This window comes from Elaeis guineensis, chromosome 10, assembly GCF_000442705.2.
Source record: "Elaeis guineensis isolate ETL-2024a chromosome 10, EG11, whole genome shotgun sequence".
Classification (NCBI taxonomy): domain Eukaryota; kingdom Viridiplantae; phylum Streptophyta; class Magnoliopsida; order Arecales; family Arecaceae; genus Elaeis; species Elaeis guineensis.
Genome location: NC_026002.2, coordinates 31,730,318 through 31,745,463, shown reverse-complemented (window position 1 = coordinate 31,745,463; position 15,146 = coordinate 31,730,318).

The window sequence follows — 15,146 nt, the reverse complement described above, 5'->3', positions numbered from 1 at the left end:
TAAAGGTAAAATTCAGATCTTTTTTTTTAAATTTTTATCTTGCATATATGATGATGCATGGATTATGAGATTTGATCTCTATACATGCTATATTAGATTAGATCTAATTAAAAATTATTTTAATATTATTCTAACATAAGATTGTCCTGACATAATGGTAGAATATTATGATGAATGATTATCCTAGAATAATATTAAAGTAATATAAAAATTTTTATTTTCACTACCTACTCTGTATGTGTTAAAAATTTTAAAATTTCTGCATGCATACCTATCACTATGTGATGGCAAAATTCACTAGTGGTATTAGAGCCATCTCATTAATACAAGGTTAAGATTTTGATATCAGATTTAAAAAATATTTTTTGATTTGAAGATCTGAATTTTAATTAATCATGAAAATGATTTTAGAACTGAAAATCTGATTTTCAGATCTAAAATTAAGAATGTTCATGATCAAAGAGATAGAATTCATGATCTAAAAATTTATTTTTAGATCTAAAATTTGAATGGATGAAATTTATATGATATTCGAGACCTAAAAAGCTATTTTTAGATCTAAAATTCAGATTAATTTATTTTCATGTATTGTTTTTCAGATCTAAAAATTAGTTTTTGGAGTTAAAAATTTAATTTTTTATGTTAATAAATCTAAATTTAATGATTAGTGAAAGCCATGCGATGTTATGCTTAATCAGAATTTTTATATATGAATTTTATCTTTATGTTCAAGCATCTAAAGTTCTGAATCTAATTTTCATGTGATGTGAATTTTATTAGATTTGAATTCTATCTCTATTATATACATATGATGATGTTCATAGATAGAGACCTATCTTGATGTGATCAATGATAGTTTAGATATATTCAAATTAGTTGCCTCAATCTAAGTTCATCCTAATATAAGGTTGTCTTGACATAATGAAGATTATTATGTTGCATGGTTGTCTTAGGACGAAAAGAGATTGATCAAATAACATAAGAAATTGTAGCATGAACATAAAAGATTATGTGATAATTATAAGGATTATGAGATAATTGTAAGGACTATGAGATAGTCATGTGCGTGCTTTCATGGATACATGAGTGATCATCTTTAATCACTATAAACCCTTGGATTAGGATTGTATCATGAATGTACGATTATTTGGTTAGCAATTTACAATCTTTGATGACATAATCAATTGGGTTGAACCAATTTGAACTGATTGATCGATTGGTGTCTAAGACAAGGGATAGAATGGTGGTTACTTAATTAGGACTGTTGCATTTGCATGAAGAGCCTCCCATCAATCTTAAACTTATCTGGCCAATTTGATCGATTACATTTCTTATTGGGTGCCTAGGTTTAAGTTCACCATGTTTGTTGCAATTGCGCCTACATTCGATCTTGGTGAACCAAGTAAGGATCTCTCTAGTAGATCCATGTTAATTATGGATTTACATGGATGTAAATAAGTAATTAAAATTAAAGAGATTTAAATTAAATATTTTCATAAATATTAAGTCTTAGATCTTTCATCATTGTAGAAGTACGGACGTTCTACTAGTATTGATTGTTCTCGGCTGGTACAATGGTTCAGTTGCATCAGAAAGACGCAACTATCCTATTAGCATGAGATATTGCTAGATAATTATGGGGTTGGGCCCATTAATCGGATACAGTGAGGGACCTAATGATGGCTTTACCTATGCATTGAATGATGGATCTGACTTAACTAAGGATTGGGTCAATAATCGGATGCGGTGAGGCTTCATGACTTAGAGATCAATCACTACAATTGTTGAAAATTATGTCTTAAAATCAATCGTGTGACGATTGAGTTTCTCTTTGTATATGAATTATTGATAAATAAATAAAAAAAATTTTAATATTTTTTTATCAAAAAGTGACATTTTCTTTGAACTCTTGTGTTGTGATAAAGTCCTTAGAACTATGCTAGTATACGATAAAGAGAAGATTTATCGTATAGTTCTTAAACAAGTTTACGATCAAATGATACATCTTTACAGGATGATGATGTTTATCAAGTGGAGGTCGTTGTGTGCCATATGAGTTGGTTATTCTCTTAATCAAGGAGTGTGGTGACACTGGTATGGCATACAGGTGAGATGTAAGAGTACATCATCATGGAATAAGTGACTCACCTGTTGAGCGTTCTGCTGTCAAGAGCTGCTCGTGAAACACATGAATATAAGTATCCTTCAAATATGAGATCACTATAGTGACTTGCAAGCAATTCACTGTACTTTGATGTCGGACTATCTGAATTTCTAATACAGTGACGAAAGGCTATTGGGTACAGTCAAGTACTTATGGAGTTTGTGTGTGGATCAAGATGGGATTGATTCCTCTGAATTATTGGAGTTGATGTATTGCTGTATTTCAATTTAGCAAATCCTCGGTCAGAGTAATCTATGAGATAGATTTGAAAAGTTGAAATATAATGTGGATTAGCAATCTCGGTTGACAGTTAACTTGAAACCATCCTAGAGCATTTAGGGTCAAAAGGATGAATTATGTGGTAACCATGTGTATGGATTCTAGAATATTTTTTTACAATAATTCGACCTATCTGGACATCGAAAATCATTACTAGATAGTATCTCGATTAGTGCTAAAATTGATTTCTATGCTACCGGCTTAGTGTTTGAACATATGGAGTCATGCATACAAGTCAGATAAAGTAGGAAGGATTTAGCCTATGTTTATATATCTAATTTGAAAGTACTTGACTTGATTAAATATATAAGCTAACTTGATTGAAAATTAAGTTATGGATCAAATGAGATTGAAGAGTTGACTATGTCTAGCTAGTACTATACATAAGGTTCAGGTTTGATCTCAGGGATAAACAGTTTCTGATCTATGATTTATGGAGCATATAAGAGATTGAATGTAAGTACTAATTAATTTCAGATTAGATATAAATTAATTTAGCTTAATTGGATCTAAAATCTAAGTTAGCTTGGTACAAAAGTCCTAAAATATTTGAGATTGATAGCCTTTCGAAATTATTTCAAATCAGCTTGAAATTGGATTCGAATCGGATCTATTTTGATGAGATATGAGAATTCCTACTTGTACTGAGATTCTCCTCTCATGTGGGCTGACCAACACCTGAAATGGTGCTGGTTTGGGGCATCCCATGTGGGTGAGGGAGTAGGTGCAAATTGGTTATCATAAGCGATGGTAATTCTATCTCATGTAAGAATCTTTTTTTCATAGTATTGGACTGATTCAAATCAGATTTGAGTTAAGACTCTTATACTTATTGAGTTATAAAAATTATCTATAAATAGAGAGAATCTCTATCTATAGATGCATAGCAAATAAATCAGATTGAGAGAAGAGAAAAAGAGAGAGAGAGGCGTGAGAAGAGAAGAGCCTTCTTCTTTCCTTTTGATACCGCCCCTCTTCCCTTGGGCATGGATCCTTCTTTGGCATCCTACTTGCTGGTGTGAGGTGTCACACCAGTACATCTCCTCTCTCATTTGATTGGATTGTAAAGATGATTGGATTAGAGTTCATCCTGTTTTTCTGCGACGTCTGACGTGTATGCGAAGTAGAGGGTCTGCACATCCAGATCTCTATGAAGATTTATATCAGATTATTTGAAATTTAATCTCTGATTCTACTACTATTCAGATAAATATTTGATCTTTAATCATGTAGATGAATAAAAAAAATTTTAGATGCAACCTAGGCCTTCCGAAGAGAAACAATTTTTCTTTCCTTGAGCAACATGTTTGAGAAGCATTTGACAATAGTTATCCATTCATCCATATAGCGTGTCACCAATAATTGAGCACAGTGAGGTACACGTATATCTGTGGGACCATAGTATCTACTAGGAATCCTAGTCGTGTAAGAGTTTTCGTATCTCCACGGAGAATGTGAGAGATTTGAAAAAATAATGGGAGCCTATTTATTTCTGAAAGTTTCAAGAAGAAATATAAATCAAGTACAATTATTTAACTGAAATTTTTATTCTTTGATATAAATCAGTTTCTAATCCTCACAACCTTAGAACCAATTGACTAACCGATCAAGTTATAAAGACTGGCTTAGAAACCTAAAAGGGTTTTAAGTTTCAAGAAGTTGAGCTAACTAGGATATTTCTAGATTATCAAACCGTCTGAATTTGATCAAGGAGTAATCAATTTATGATCATTGTTTGACAATGATTAAGAACATGGATGAGCTTGAGAAGCTCGGCAGACCATGCATAAAGAATTGAGAATGGATATGATCCTGTAATTTTTTATCAGTTCACATGGGCAGTTTATAATAAACTACCACATGAACAAAATCGATTGCACCTTGGCTAAGTTGTTGGACGTGTTGGTGACTAATGATGGGACCTTGAAAATTTAAGAGGAAGGATTCCTATATACCTAGTAAACCTAAAGAAAAGGAATAGGGTAGATGCCTTGAGAAGGTATGTTGGATCTACTCGATATTGGTATCTGAGTAGATAATAAGTGCTATAAGATCTGAGAGATCCTAAGATGAGATAGATCCAAAGTATATGTGGCACCTCAAGCTTAACTATATTAGAGAGGATAGAATAAATAAATTGAAAAAGCATGAGCTCCTAGGCTCATCGACTCTTGAGTTGTTTTTGATTTATGGATTCTACATTCAAAGAAGGATGGCCAAACTACCCTTTGTGGGATATGGGGTGCGGACCACTAATATACTTACCCTGATATGTTGTGATGTATGTAGCCCATTTGATGAGCTGGTCAGAGATGATTTTCTTTACTTCATTACTTATGCCGGTGACCTTTTACAATATATGTACAAATGGAGATACAAATCTGAAGCTTTGAAAGGTTCAAAAAATTTAGATATGAGTAAAGAAGTAAATTAAAAAATTCTTAAGGTTCTTCGATAAGATCGAGGAGGTATATATCTTAGTGAAAGTTTCTAACCTATCTCAAAAAAAGAACATAGTCTCATAATGGACTCTTCTTGGTGTACCTCAACTCGATTAGGACGTCGGTGAGGAGAAATTGACTCTATTCGATATAGTCCAGTCCATAATGAGCATCATTGATCTTCTCTTTTTTTTTTAAGAATAATCTTTACTTATTGAATAGAGTTTTCTCTAAATTTTTTCTATCATACCGCATGAGATGTGGCATGATTCACGATGTCCGGCCCATGTCCAGCGACGGCAGGTGGATAAGTTAGAGGTTAGGTCTATGCGACTCATTTCAAGGTATCCCAAAGGATTTTAGGAATACTATTTTTCTTCTGAAAGATCACAATATGAATGTGACCCGACATGATATGTTCTTGAAGAAATTGTTTATCCATGATGGGATAGTGGGAGAAAAACTGAACTTAAAAGAGAAAGTCTCTTAAAAAGCAATAAGTTATAGAATTTAAAGAACCTATTTATATTGAGACAGTATATGTAGTCTCTCTTTGATCTCATATATCTAGTTCAATCTTTGATCCTACTAAAAGATACTTAGGTATTTTTATAGAGGACATACATGAAGTATTCCTTATGGGAGATAAGGAACATGAATTTGATATGATCAAATGTTCCTTGAGGGAAATATGTGTTTATAAGAAGGTCAGTGAGAGTATTGCCATGATCCTCATATTGTACGTAGATGACATCTTCCTAATAAGAAAAGTTATTGTTATGTTAACATTGATTTAAAATTTGATTGTCCAAATAAATTCTCTATAAAAGATCTTAGAAAAGCATTCAATAAATGTTTATGAGATAGATCTAAGTCTATGAGATAGATCTAAGGAGATGCTAGACTTTTCACAGAAGATGTGCATAAAGGAGGTGCTGAAGGGGTTCAGCATGAAAAACTCCAAGGAGGATTTCTACCCTTTAGGCATGAGACTGATCTCTCTAAAGAGATGTGTTACAATACATTTGAGGAGATATAGTATATGAGCTAGATCCCTTATGCTTTGATAAAAGCGAGCACCATGTATACTATATTATGTACATGACCTGATATAGACTTTGCTGTGAGTGTCACGAGCATATATCAATTCAATCCAGGCTGAGAGTATTGGATAACTATAAAAAATATTGCTAAGTGCTTGAGAAGTACTTAGAATATGTTCATGGTCTTGGAGAGGAGAAGAAAAGTTGAGGACACAAGGATTCACAGATTCAGACTTTAAGTCTGATGTTGATGGCAGAGAGTCTACATTAGGACGTGTTTCCTTAAGCAATGAGATTCGATAAATTGAAAGAATTTTAAATAATCGATCATTACAGATTTTAGAAGCTGAGTATGATGTTGCTTATGAGGTAGCTAAGGAGGTATTCTGGTTTGTTGCAGAACTCGATGTAATATTATGAGATGATGCAATACTATTCCTTGGCAACATAGGCGCCATAGCTCTAGCTAAAGAGTCAAGATCTTACCAGAATTCTAAGCACAATAAGAATGATATTATTTGTGACTATTTCGAGTAGTAAAACTTCAAGGATTATAATAGATCCAATGAAACATGATGGGCCCACTAACCAAACGACTTAGCCAGCCAGGACCAAAGCACATATTTGAGAAGATGGGGCTTAGGTTTATGGCAGATTGACTTTAGCTCAAGTGAAAGATTGTTAAATGTATGTCCTAGAAGTGAATCAGACCGACACATTAATTTTTTTTAAGATATAATTTTATATTTGACCTAATTTGTTAGGACAGTAAATTTCATTCATATAGTATATGTGTCCATGAATCACCTAAAAAATTAATGAGATGATAATACATATTCTCAAGAGTTGAGAATTTGAGGTATATGTTATTGATAGTTAAATTTTCAATTACTTTCGATCGTAGGATCATCATGAAAATGATGATTGTCCGGTAAGATTGGTGTACGGATTACTTTTCTTAGGATAGACGAGTCTCAAGTCTATAGTATGGAGATACTAGAGCAAGAGTGTAGGTGGTTGTTAGAGAACAACAGCACTGAGTATGATCAACATGAGAAGTCATTTGGATGTATACTCACTCGTTAGTGATATTCTCGATGCTATAGTTGTATGAGTGGTTCTTAGATCTGTAGTGCTTCGGCTACTTACAGTGAGATTACTGTAGTTTGACTATATATAAACTTGATCTCCTAGTCATTTAGATTCTTACAGTATATGTTGGCTACAGTAGATTCGCTGTAGCAGTAGGATGCGCACTTGAAGGGATCTATCAACCTTAGTAGTTAAGAAATAGTCCTATGAAATTTATGATGCTGAGTTTATAAGATCGTGGCCACGACATAGTGAATTATGAAAAAAAAATTTTATGAGATTTTATGATTGGAACTCGAGTTGATTAAATCTTACATATGATAGACGATGGAGTTTGATGAGTTTTTTATAATCTCCATCTAATTGAGACTCATGATAGAAGAACTGAATCATACAGTAACTACATCTAGAGGTTAGTCCTTTTACTCTGCTGGGTTGCCATTACATGCTACTAGGTATCACTGATGGATTATGTGACTAACAAAAATAATTTTGATGGTCAATAATTCTCGATTGGTGCGTTAGAATTATTTCAATCTATTGAAAGAAGTTTTAATGATATATTGATAGAGATCAAAATATTTCTTACTACTAGACATAATAGAACCTATGGGATCATCTGTAAAAAAGATCTTGATTGATCAGATTGTTGAATCATGATTTTGAATCATAAATTATAAGTGGTCTTAATTATCAATTTGATTGATTATTGGACTTAAATATAAAAATTACATTGAGGATTTGCTAAGAGTTAGTAAGTTATAGGAGAACTTAATTACAATTGTTGCATATTATTTGACTTGATCAAATATTAGGATTGGATCCTAATCAGATTTAATTTGATTAGTTTTGATTTGAGTTTGACTAAAATTAGGTTTCATTAATCTAATGGGATTATATTTAATGGATACTAGACCCAAACCTATTTAGATTAGGTTTGACCTAATCTTTAGCCATGTTTGATTTGGATAGGATCTTAGTCAAATTAAATCAAATTTAATTTGATTAGATAAGATTTTAATTTGACATGGATTGGGTTTCATTAGTCTAATAGGATTGGACTTAACCTAACCTAAATAGGAATCCAATTTTGATTGGATTTGGACTTGACCTTGATTAAATCAAACAAAGAGGAGATCAAGCCAACTTAAGAGCCCACACCCCACATATAATTTCACACCTAATGGTTTTCACGTGGAAAGGTTTCATGTTAAGAAGGGGAGGGCATGAGATATGGAGGGCGTGGAGAATTTTTAGGGGAGAAAAATTATGGGCAGGATGGGAGTCCTTATCCTAATCTAATTCAAACCCTAATTTGAACTTTAAATAGATGGAGATAAGGAGGGATGCCCTAGATGAGATGAGAATATCTTTGGACCCCCCAAGAGGTAGAGATTGGCATGGAACAAAAGGTGTGACGCCCAAGGCTTGGGCATAACGCTTCTCAACGTGGAAATGGTGGGCGCCTCTTCTGCCTATCCTTTAATTCTTACAACCAAATGTTGGCTGTTGTAAGATAACTCCCTATCTCTTTCTTATGACCAAGAGTCGGACATGTCTCCCTCTTCCTCTCTCTCAAAGATGTCCAAGAGTTGGACATGATAAAATTTAGATTTGATCTGATTTATTTTTTTTGATCCATAAGATGGACGGTTCTCCTCTTCCTAAACTAAGATCTATATAGTCCAAGGGTTGGACAAGAAGAAAGAACAAGAGATCTGATCTCTTGTTTTCTTCTGTAGATCTTGATTTTTCTCTTGAGAAGAGAAAAGTGAGAAAAAAATTAGATTTGATCTGATTTCAAATTTTTTCTATTGATCTGTTTGATTTTCTTGAGAAGAAAATTAAAAAATTAAACTGATTCGATAATCCATGGAGCGATTTCTACAAGAGAGCTAGCACTTCGATGAGATCGAGATCTCATGATCAAATCAGCCTCAATGGATATCCATAGAGGTCGGATACTTGTGCGGCTACAAATGAACCTCGAAGACATCCTCAGATCATCGGATCATTGGATCGCAGTGACGATCTATCCATGCAAAGCTAAAATTCAGATCCTTCCTTCTAGTTTTTTTATCTTGCATCTATGATGATGTCTGCATTATGAGATTTGATCTCTATGCATGCTAGATTAGATTAGATCTAATTAAAAAATTATTTAATATTATCTAACATAATGTTGTCCTAATATAACGATAGAACATTATATTGAATGATTGTCCTAGAATAACATTGAAGTAATATAAAAATTTTTATTTTTACTGCGTATTTTGTATGTGTTAAAAATTTTAAAATTTTTGCATGCATACCTATCATCACATGATGGTAAAATCCAACAATGATATCAGAGCCATCTCGTTAATGCATGGTTAAGATCTTGATATCAGATCTGAAAATGATTTTTCAATCTAAAGATTTGAATTTTAATTGATCATGAAGATGATTTTAGAATTAAAAATTTAATTTTTAGATCTAAAATTAAGAATATTCATGATCGAAGAGATGAAATTCATGATTTGAAAATCTATTTTTAGATCTAAAATCTGAATGGATGAAATTCATGCGATGGATTTCAAGATCTAAAAAACTATTTTTAGATATAAAATTTAGATTAATTTATATTCATGCATTATTTTTTAGATCTAAAAATTAGTTTTTAAATTTGAAAGTTTGATTTATTATGTTAATAAATCTAAAATTAATAATTCATGAAAAATTTTAAACTCTTCTTTCTTTTTTTCCTATGATCTTGTTTGAGGGGCAAGCCTCCCTCTCTAGTCGATCAACTGGCATCAGAATTGACTCTACTAGCTCCTGCTTGAGTTGATGGTCTGGAAGCATGGAGGCATCCTTCCATGTCGACTCTACAGTGGTGGCGAATCCCCTTCACCTCCAGGTAGGGTAGGGCTCATCCTAGGTCTCTCGACCCATTTGATAGCCTAGGAGAAGACTGGGCAAGGCCAGAGAGAAGAGGAGTCTGAAATGGCTTCGAGGTCACTGATGCAGCAGACTGTCGCAACTCGACCACTACCGACTCATACCTGGTCTCCACAAGGTTTTCACTTGATGCTCTCAGGGACTGCAATAGAGCAGGAGAAGGAAACTCTAGTTGGATACTCCTCAGCCTCTTAGATGAAGATTTTCCATCTAAAGATCTCATCCTCATTTTTTCACCACCAATTTGATGGATGAGAGCGACGGCTTCATCACTTCAGGATAAGAAAAGCAAGGTGATCTCCAACAAAAATGACATCAGCAAGAGGAAGAAGTCTTCCCCCGATAGCTACAATAATAAGAGAGCAATTGATGATTAGATGGTAGAAAATCTGACTAGATGAGTAGTCTATTTATGCAGGCCACTGACGATGTTGATTCGGCCATCGAATCATCAGATCCTACCACCTGACCAACTTTGAAGGCATCGAATTTCATGGCCCTTCATCTCATCCTTCCCAAATCAACTCATGTGAGGCAATCTATAGAGCGCACCTCACAGCCTACTAGCAGTGGACACATGGTGAGTACCGGCAATCCATAAGCAATCTCCAGATCTCTTCCCTCCAAGGCATTGTTCGATGACTTCTCGACCTCCATTCTCTAATAATGATGGTGCGGATCATAAAACGACACATTGTCAACTCCTAGAAGCCTTTTTGTCCGAGTGTAATAAAGCAGACACTTCCAAGAGGGAACTAGATCGATGGCTAGCTGTTGGATTGACTACTTCCTTTGTCCGAAGTCAAAAAGTCATTTTGAATTCAGAAGTGAGGGGCAAGTGTTATGGAGGTGACTCACTGACCATACAGACCCCTTTTCTTTGGGATGCGCCCAAGGCAACCTAGAGAAGTCACACTAGATATGGACCCAGGGCAATCGACTCAACTACTTATGCGGGTTAAGCCCGTGATAGTCATCCATGACTAACAATCTTGATCTAAAGGTGGGCTGACAGAGTTTCTACCTCATTAAATGGTCAGAACATGATCCAATAGTCTAGAGAATTAGACCTAACAAATCTACAGATTCTGACTAGTAGTCTATCGGCTCAACCTCCATATAAAAGAGGTACAAAAGAGATCTTGAGGTAAGCAAGCTAAATTAGAAGGAAAATCAGGAGAAGAGCACTTTGCTCTTCCACATATTTTCTTGTTTCTCTCTACTATTCTCAAAGCTCTAGTTAACTTAAGCATCGGAGGGTCCCTCATTGGAATATCTCGATGAGGGTGGACTTTTTTTGCAGATTCTTTTTGGTATCTTAGAATGTGGACGGCATCCAATTCTATCTATGTCATCATCTTTTTGGAGTCTTGCGACAATAAAGGGCTAAAGGCAAAATATCATGGCTGTTTTGATAGATAGGCAGAAGTCCATGCAGAGGAAGACAAATTTTAGATGCAAAAAAGAAGAGCACTTAATACACTGGCTCTCTCTCTCTCTCTCTCTCTCTATCACACACACAACACACAAAAAAAGAAAGTTAAATCTCTTTATAGTAGGCTTGACCAAATAATGCTATAAGTATGCACAAAAAAAAAAGCACTGTTACTACTCACATGATATATATTACATATTTTTCCTCTTCTCTCATACTAGTTAGAATAAAAAAAACTTAGATGTAGAATATATTTTAAAAAACAACATGATCATAGTCTCTTATTATACCTCCAATCATACGATAAACTATCATACCCTAGTTCTCTCTTAGATTCTTGCTTATAACCTGGCTTTTTCAGAATCCCTTTTCTATAACTCAAGTTTCAATTTTCTAGAAAAACCTAATTAAGGTGATAACTAATAGGAATTAAAAAGTTGAAAAATATAGTTGGTTTAATATGGTTTTTAGGATAAGAATAGATACAGTGTATGCTAAAATAATGTTGCATACTATTGCATCCAACTCTTGCACTTGGAGTCGGACGGACTAGGCAACGATGCTCTAAGGATGCTTCTTGAGCTTCGACTTGAGGATCTATAAAAAAATTTTGTCGGAGCATTTTTCGACGATGATCCTTCGACAGTCTAGTCAGGAGATGAAGAACAACAAGAAGGAGAGAACAGGAGTTGAGGGCTTAGTTGGGAGGTTTCCGCACCCCTCTATTTATAAAGGGGGTCTTGGCTGATTTTCGATTATTGTGCGTAGATTGGGTTGATGGAAGTTCTTTTCTTTTGAGGTATGACCCAATCATAGAGATTTTTTTTTTATCTAGACTTTTTCAAACTAGAAATGGGGTGAATCTTGTCAATAAAGTCCACTGTGCACCACAAGTGTAGGTCGTTTCACTCCAACCTAAATGTACTTCAGTCAGGCCGAGGTGAACACCTCGGTTAGGTCTAAGCTGCTATCCACATATCCCCTACTGATTTTTTCTGGATGCTGAAGTATGATCTTCGAAGTTCTTTGTTGATGCTGAAGATGCGACCGATCAAGGCCGAAGTGGAGATCCACAATAAATGCCCCCTACTCTCGAGCTCGAGCTTGCATGAGATCGATTGAAGAGAGTGTAGATCCAGATTCGAGGTTGGTTTCACTAAGCTACCACTTGGAGTTTTAACTACTGACACATGTCGAAGATTAGTGCTGTTTGGTGAGTCAATTTTTGTCTAGGCCATCAAATCTTTGGATCTGTGTGAGCTTCATTGTGGCCAATCGGGTGCTGCTAGTTGGTGAACATCAATGGTGGGAGGTGAATCATCTTTAGATCAGAGCTATCCAAGCTCTTATAAATAGGTGCATGTCACCCTTGGTCCTTCTTATTTTTACTATTTTACTATTCTGAGCAAGAGGAGAGGTGATTTCAGGCTAACTCTGGTGATCACCGTCAGTATCCAATTTTCCTCGACCATAACTGAGATCCATTGTTCGACCTTGACTTCGACCTCAGGACTAGCTCGATCATCTCTTAGGTCAGTTTTTCTCTCTTTTCTAAGGATGAGCACCTTGGATTCATCCCCATCCATCTGGACCTCATGTGAAGGCTTGACAGATGCAGGCCAAACATCCAATGTTGGCTGCTCCCTAGATGAATCTGAGGTGATGGAGATCCCCAACTTTGGCCCTTTCTGTGTGGCCTCTATCCTCACCCTGGAGGACTTAGATGTTTTACAACTTAAATACCAAATCTCTTCTGATTTTAGATTGAAAGTTTCTAGTTTCGAGGACCAGATAGCTCTCCCAACTTGAGGTCAGATTGGGCTCTACGAAGAGTCTCTTAAAGCCAGGCTTAGGTTGCCTCTTCATTTTTTGATCATAGAATTATTTAATGTATATCAGATAACCCCATGCTGTGTGGCTCCAAACTCATGGCGTTTAATCATAGCCTTCCTAGCTCATTGTCTTCTCCTCTGGATGGAACTGATCATCTACCTCTTCAGGACGTGCTTCATACTAAGGGAGCATTCTAAAGAGGTTGGATGGTGGTGTGCCTCTTTTCAAAAGGGGCGATGTCTTTTTCAAGATTTTTCTTCCTCTGAAGGAGTGATAATTCTTTGTCTCAATTGAGCAACCCTAAGACTTCCATACATCATGGGGTCGACCTCAGAGGTTAGTGATTAAGGCTTCGATTCTACGTGATGCTGAGGACTTATTGAAGCTCATCTTCAGCGAAGCTGCTCCTCCACTTTCTGGACTCCTCTCCAAGGAGACATTATACAAAGTTGGGTTGAGCCCGACTGACCTCTAGAGTAAGCCAACCAGGTTTTTGGGTATTTCTCCTCTTTGCTTATCTCGACTAACTCCTTATATTTTTTTTAGAGATGAGGCTCGAAGACATCAAAGCTCTTCACCGAACTGTAAAGAGGAAGAAGTTTTTGATTGCAGCTCCTACTCCAAAATGGGGTCGAGGTGACATGGTGCTTGCCCAACCTACCGTTGGTGGCTCCTCTACACCAGCTTGAGCTCCTCGAAGGAAGGAGGCCTCCTTGGGGGCTCAACTCATGATGCCTCTTAAATTCGTTGCTCCGAGGGAGTCAATCCCTAAATTTTCCACTTTGTTGTTGCACCAAAGTTTAGCCGCTCCTCGGATCTCGATGCGAATGTCCTCTCACCCGCTTGATCTCCCGACTGAGGTTTCTCCAAGACCCTCAGCTCAGTCAGAGTTCGAAACCCGTAATGATAGGTTGGGCTCTGAAGACTATTGGGTCACCTGAGATCTTCTTAGGACTGCAATAACGTCGGTCGATGCCAAGGTGTTGGATGCAAAAGGTTCTGCCTTTTGTGTTAAAGATTCATATGACTCCCTCCTCTAGGTAAGTCCCGAACTTCCTCCAAGCTTTCATCTTTTCACTTCTATCATCGTCATCATCGATTTTCTCTATCACCCCACTTCTTTTTGTTTCTTCTATTTTTTTAGCTCGTCCACCATGTGGACTACTTCGTTAGTGTAATCCAAGAAGCCTGACAAATTATGAAGGAAGCCAAAGACAAGGCCATCCAAGTGGAAGATCGAGTCTCACAAGCTAATAAAAGGGCGGACGAGGTCATGCTTTCGAAGGTAGTGGCTGAGGAGGAGGTCAAGTCCCTGAAGGCCGAGGTGAAATGGCTGGAGGCTGAGGTTAACAAGGCTAAAGGCGACACTGAGGCCCACTTGAATGCGGTGACTAGCAAGTGAGAGAAGAGGTTAGAAGCTGACAAGGCCACTGTGGTCAAGGCATTCCACTCTTCAGAGGAGTTTTGGATGATCAAGCTGGAGTTTGCCTTTGAGTCCTATCTACAGGGACTGGTGGACTTCAAGGTGAAAGTTCGAAGTCAATTTCTTAACCACAACCTTAGACCTCTAGAGTCGGATGGTGAGGAGGAAGAGGAATCAATCGAGATCGTCGGGGAGGGGGAGGCACACACTGAGGAAGGATTTTGTCTGGGATGCGGTGAGGTTCAAGCAGTCGAGGATATAGCATTAGTTCATCCTCCGACTGTAATCGTGCTTCCGGATCCTGACAATCTCGTCAAGGATTCGAACACCTCTTACGAAGCTTAAAACTTCCCCTTCTTTTTGTATTTAGGCTTGGGTATGTCTGAGCTAGATCAATGGTCGGCCCTTTCTCTCTCTTGTTTTTGATACTCCTCGATCTTGGCCAAGGTACTTTTGTAGAGAGCCCATTCGAAAGTTGTAAATTTTTTTTTTCTTT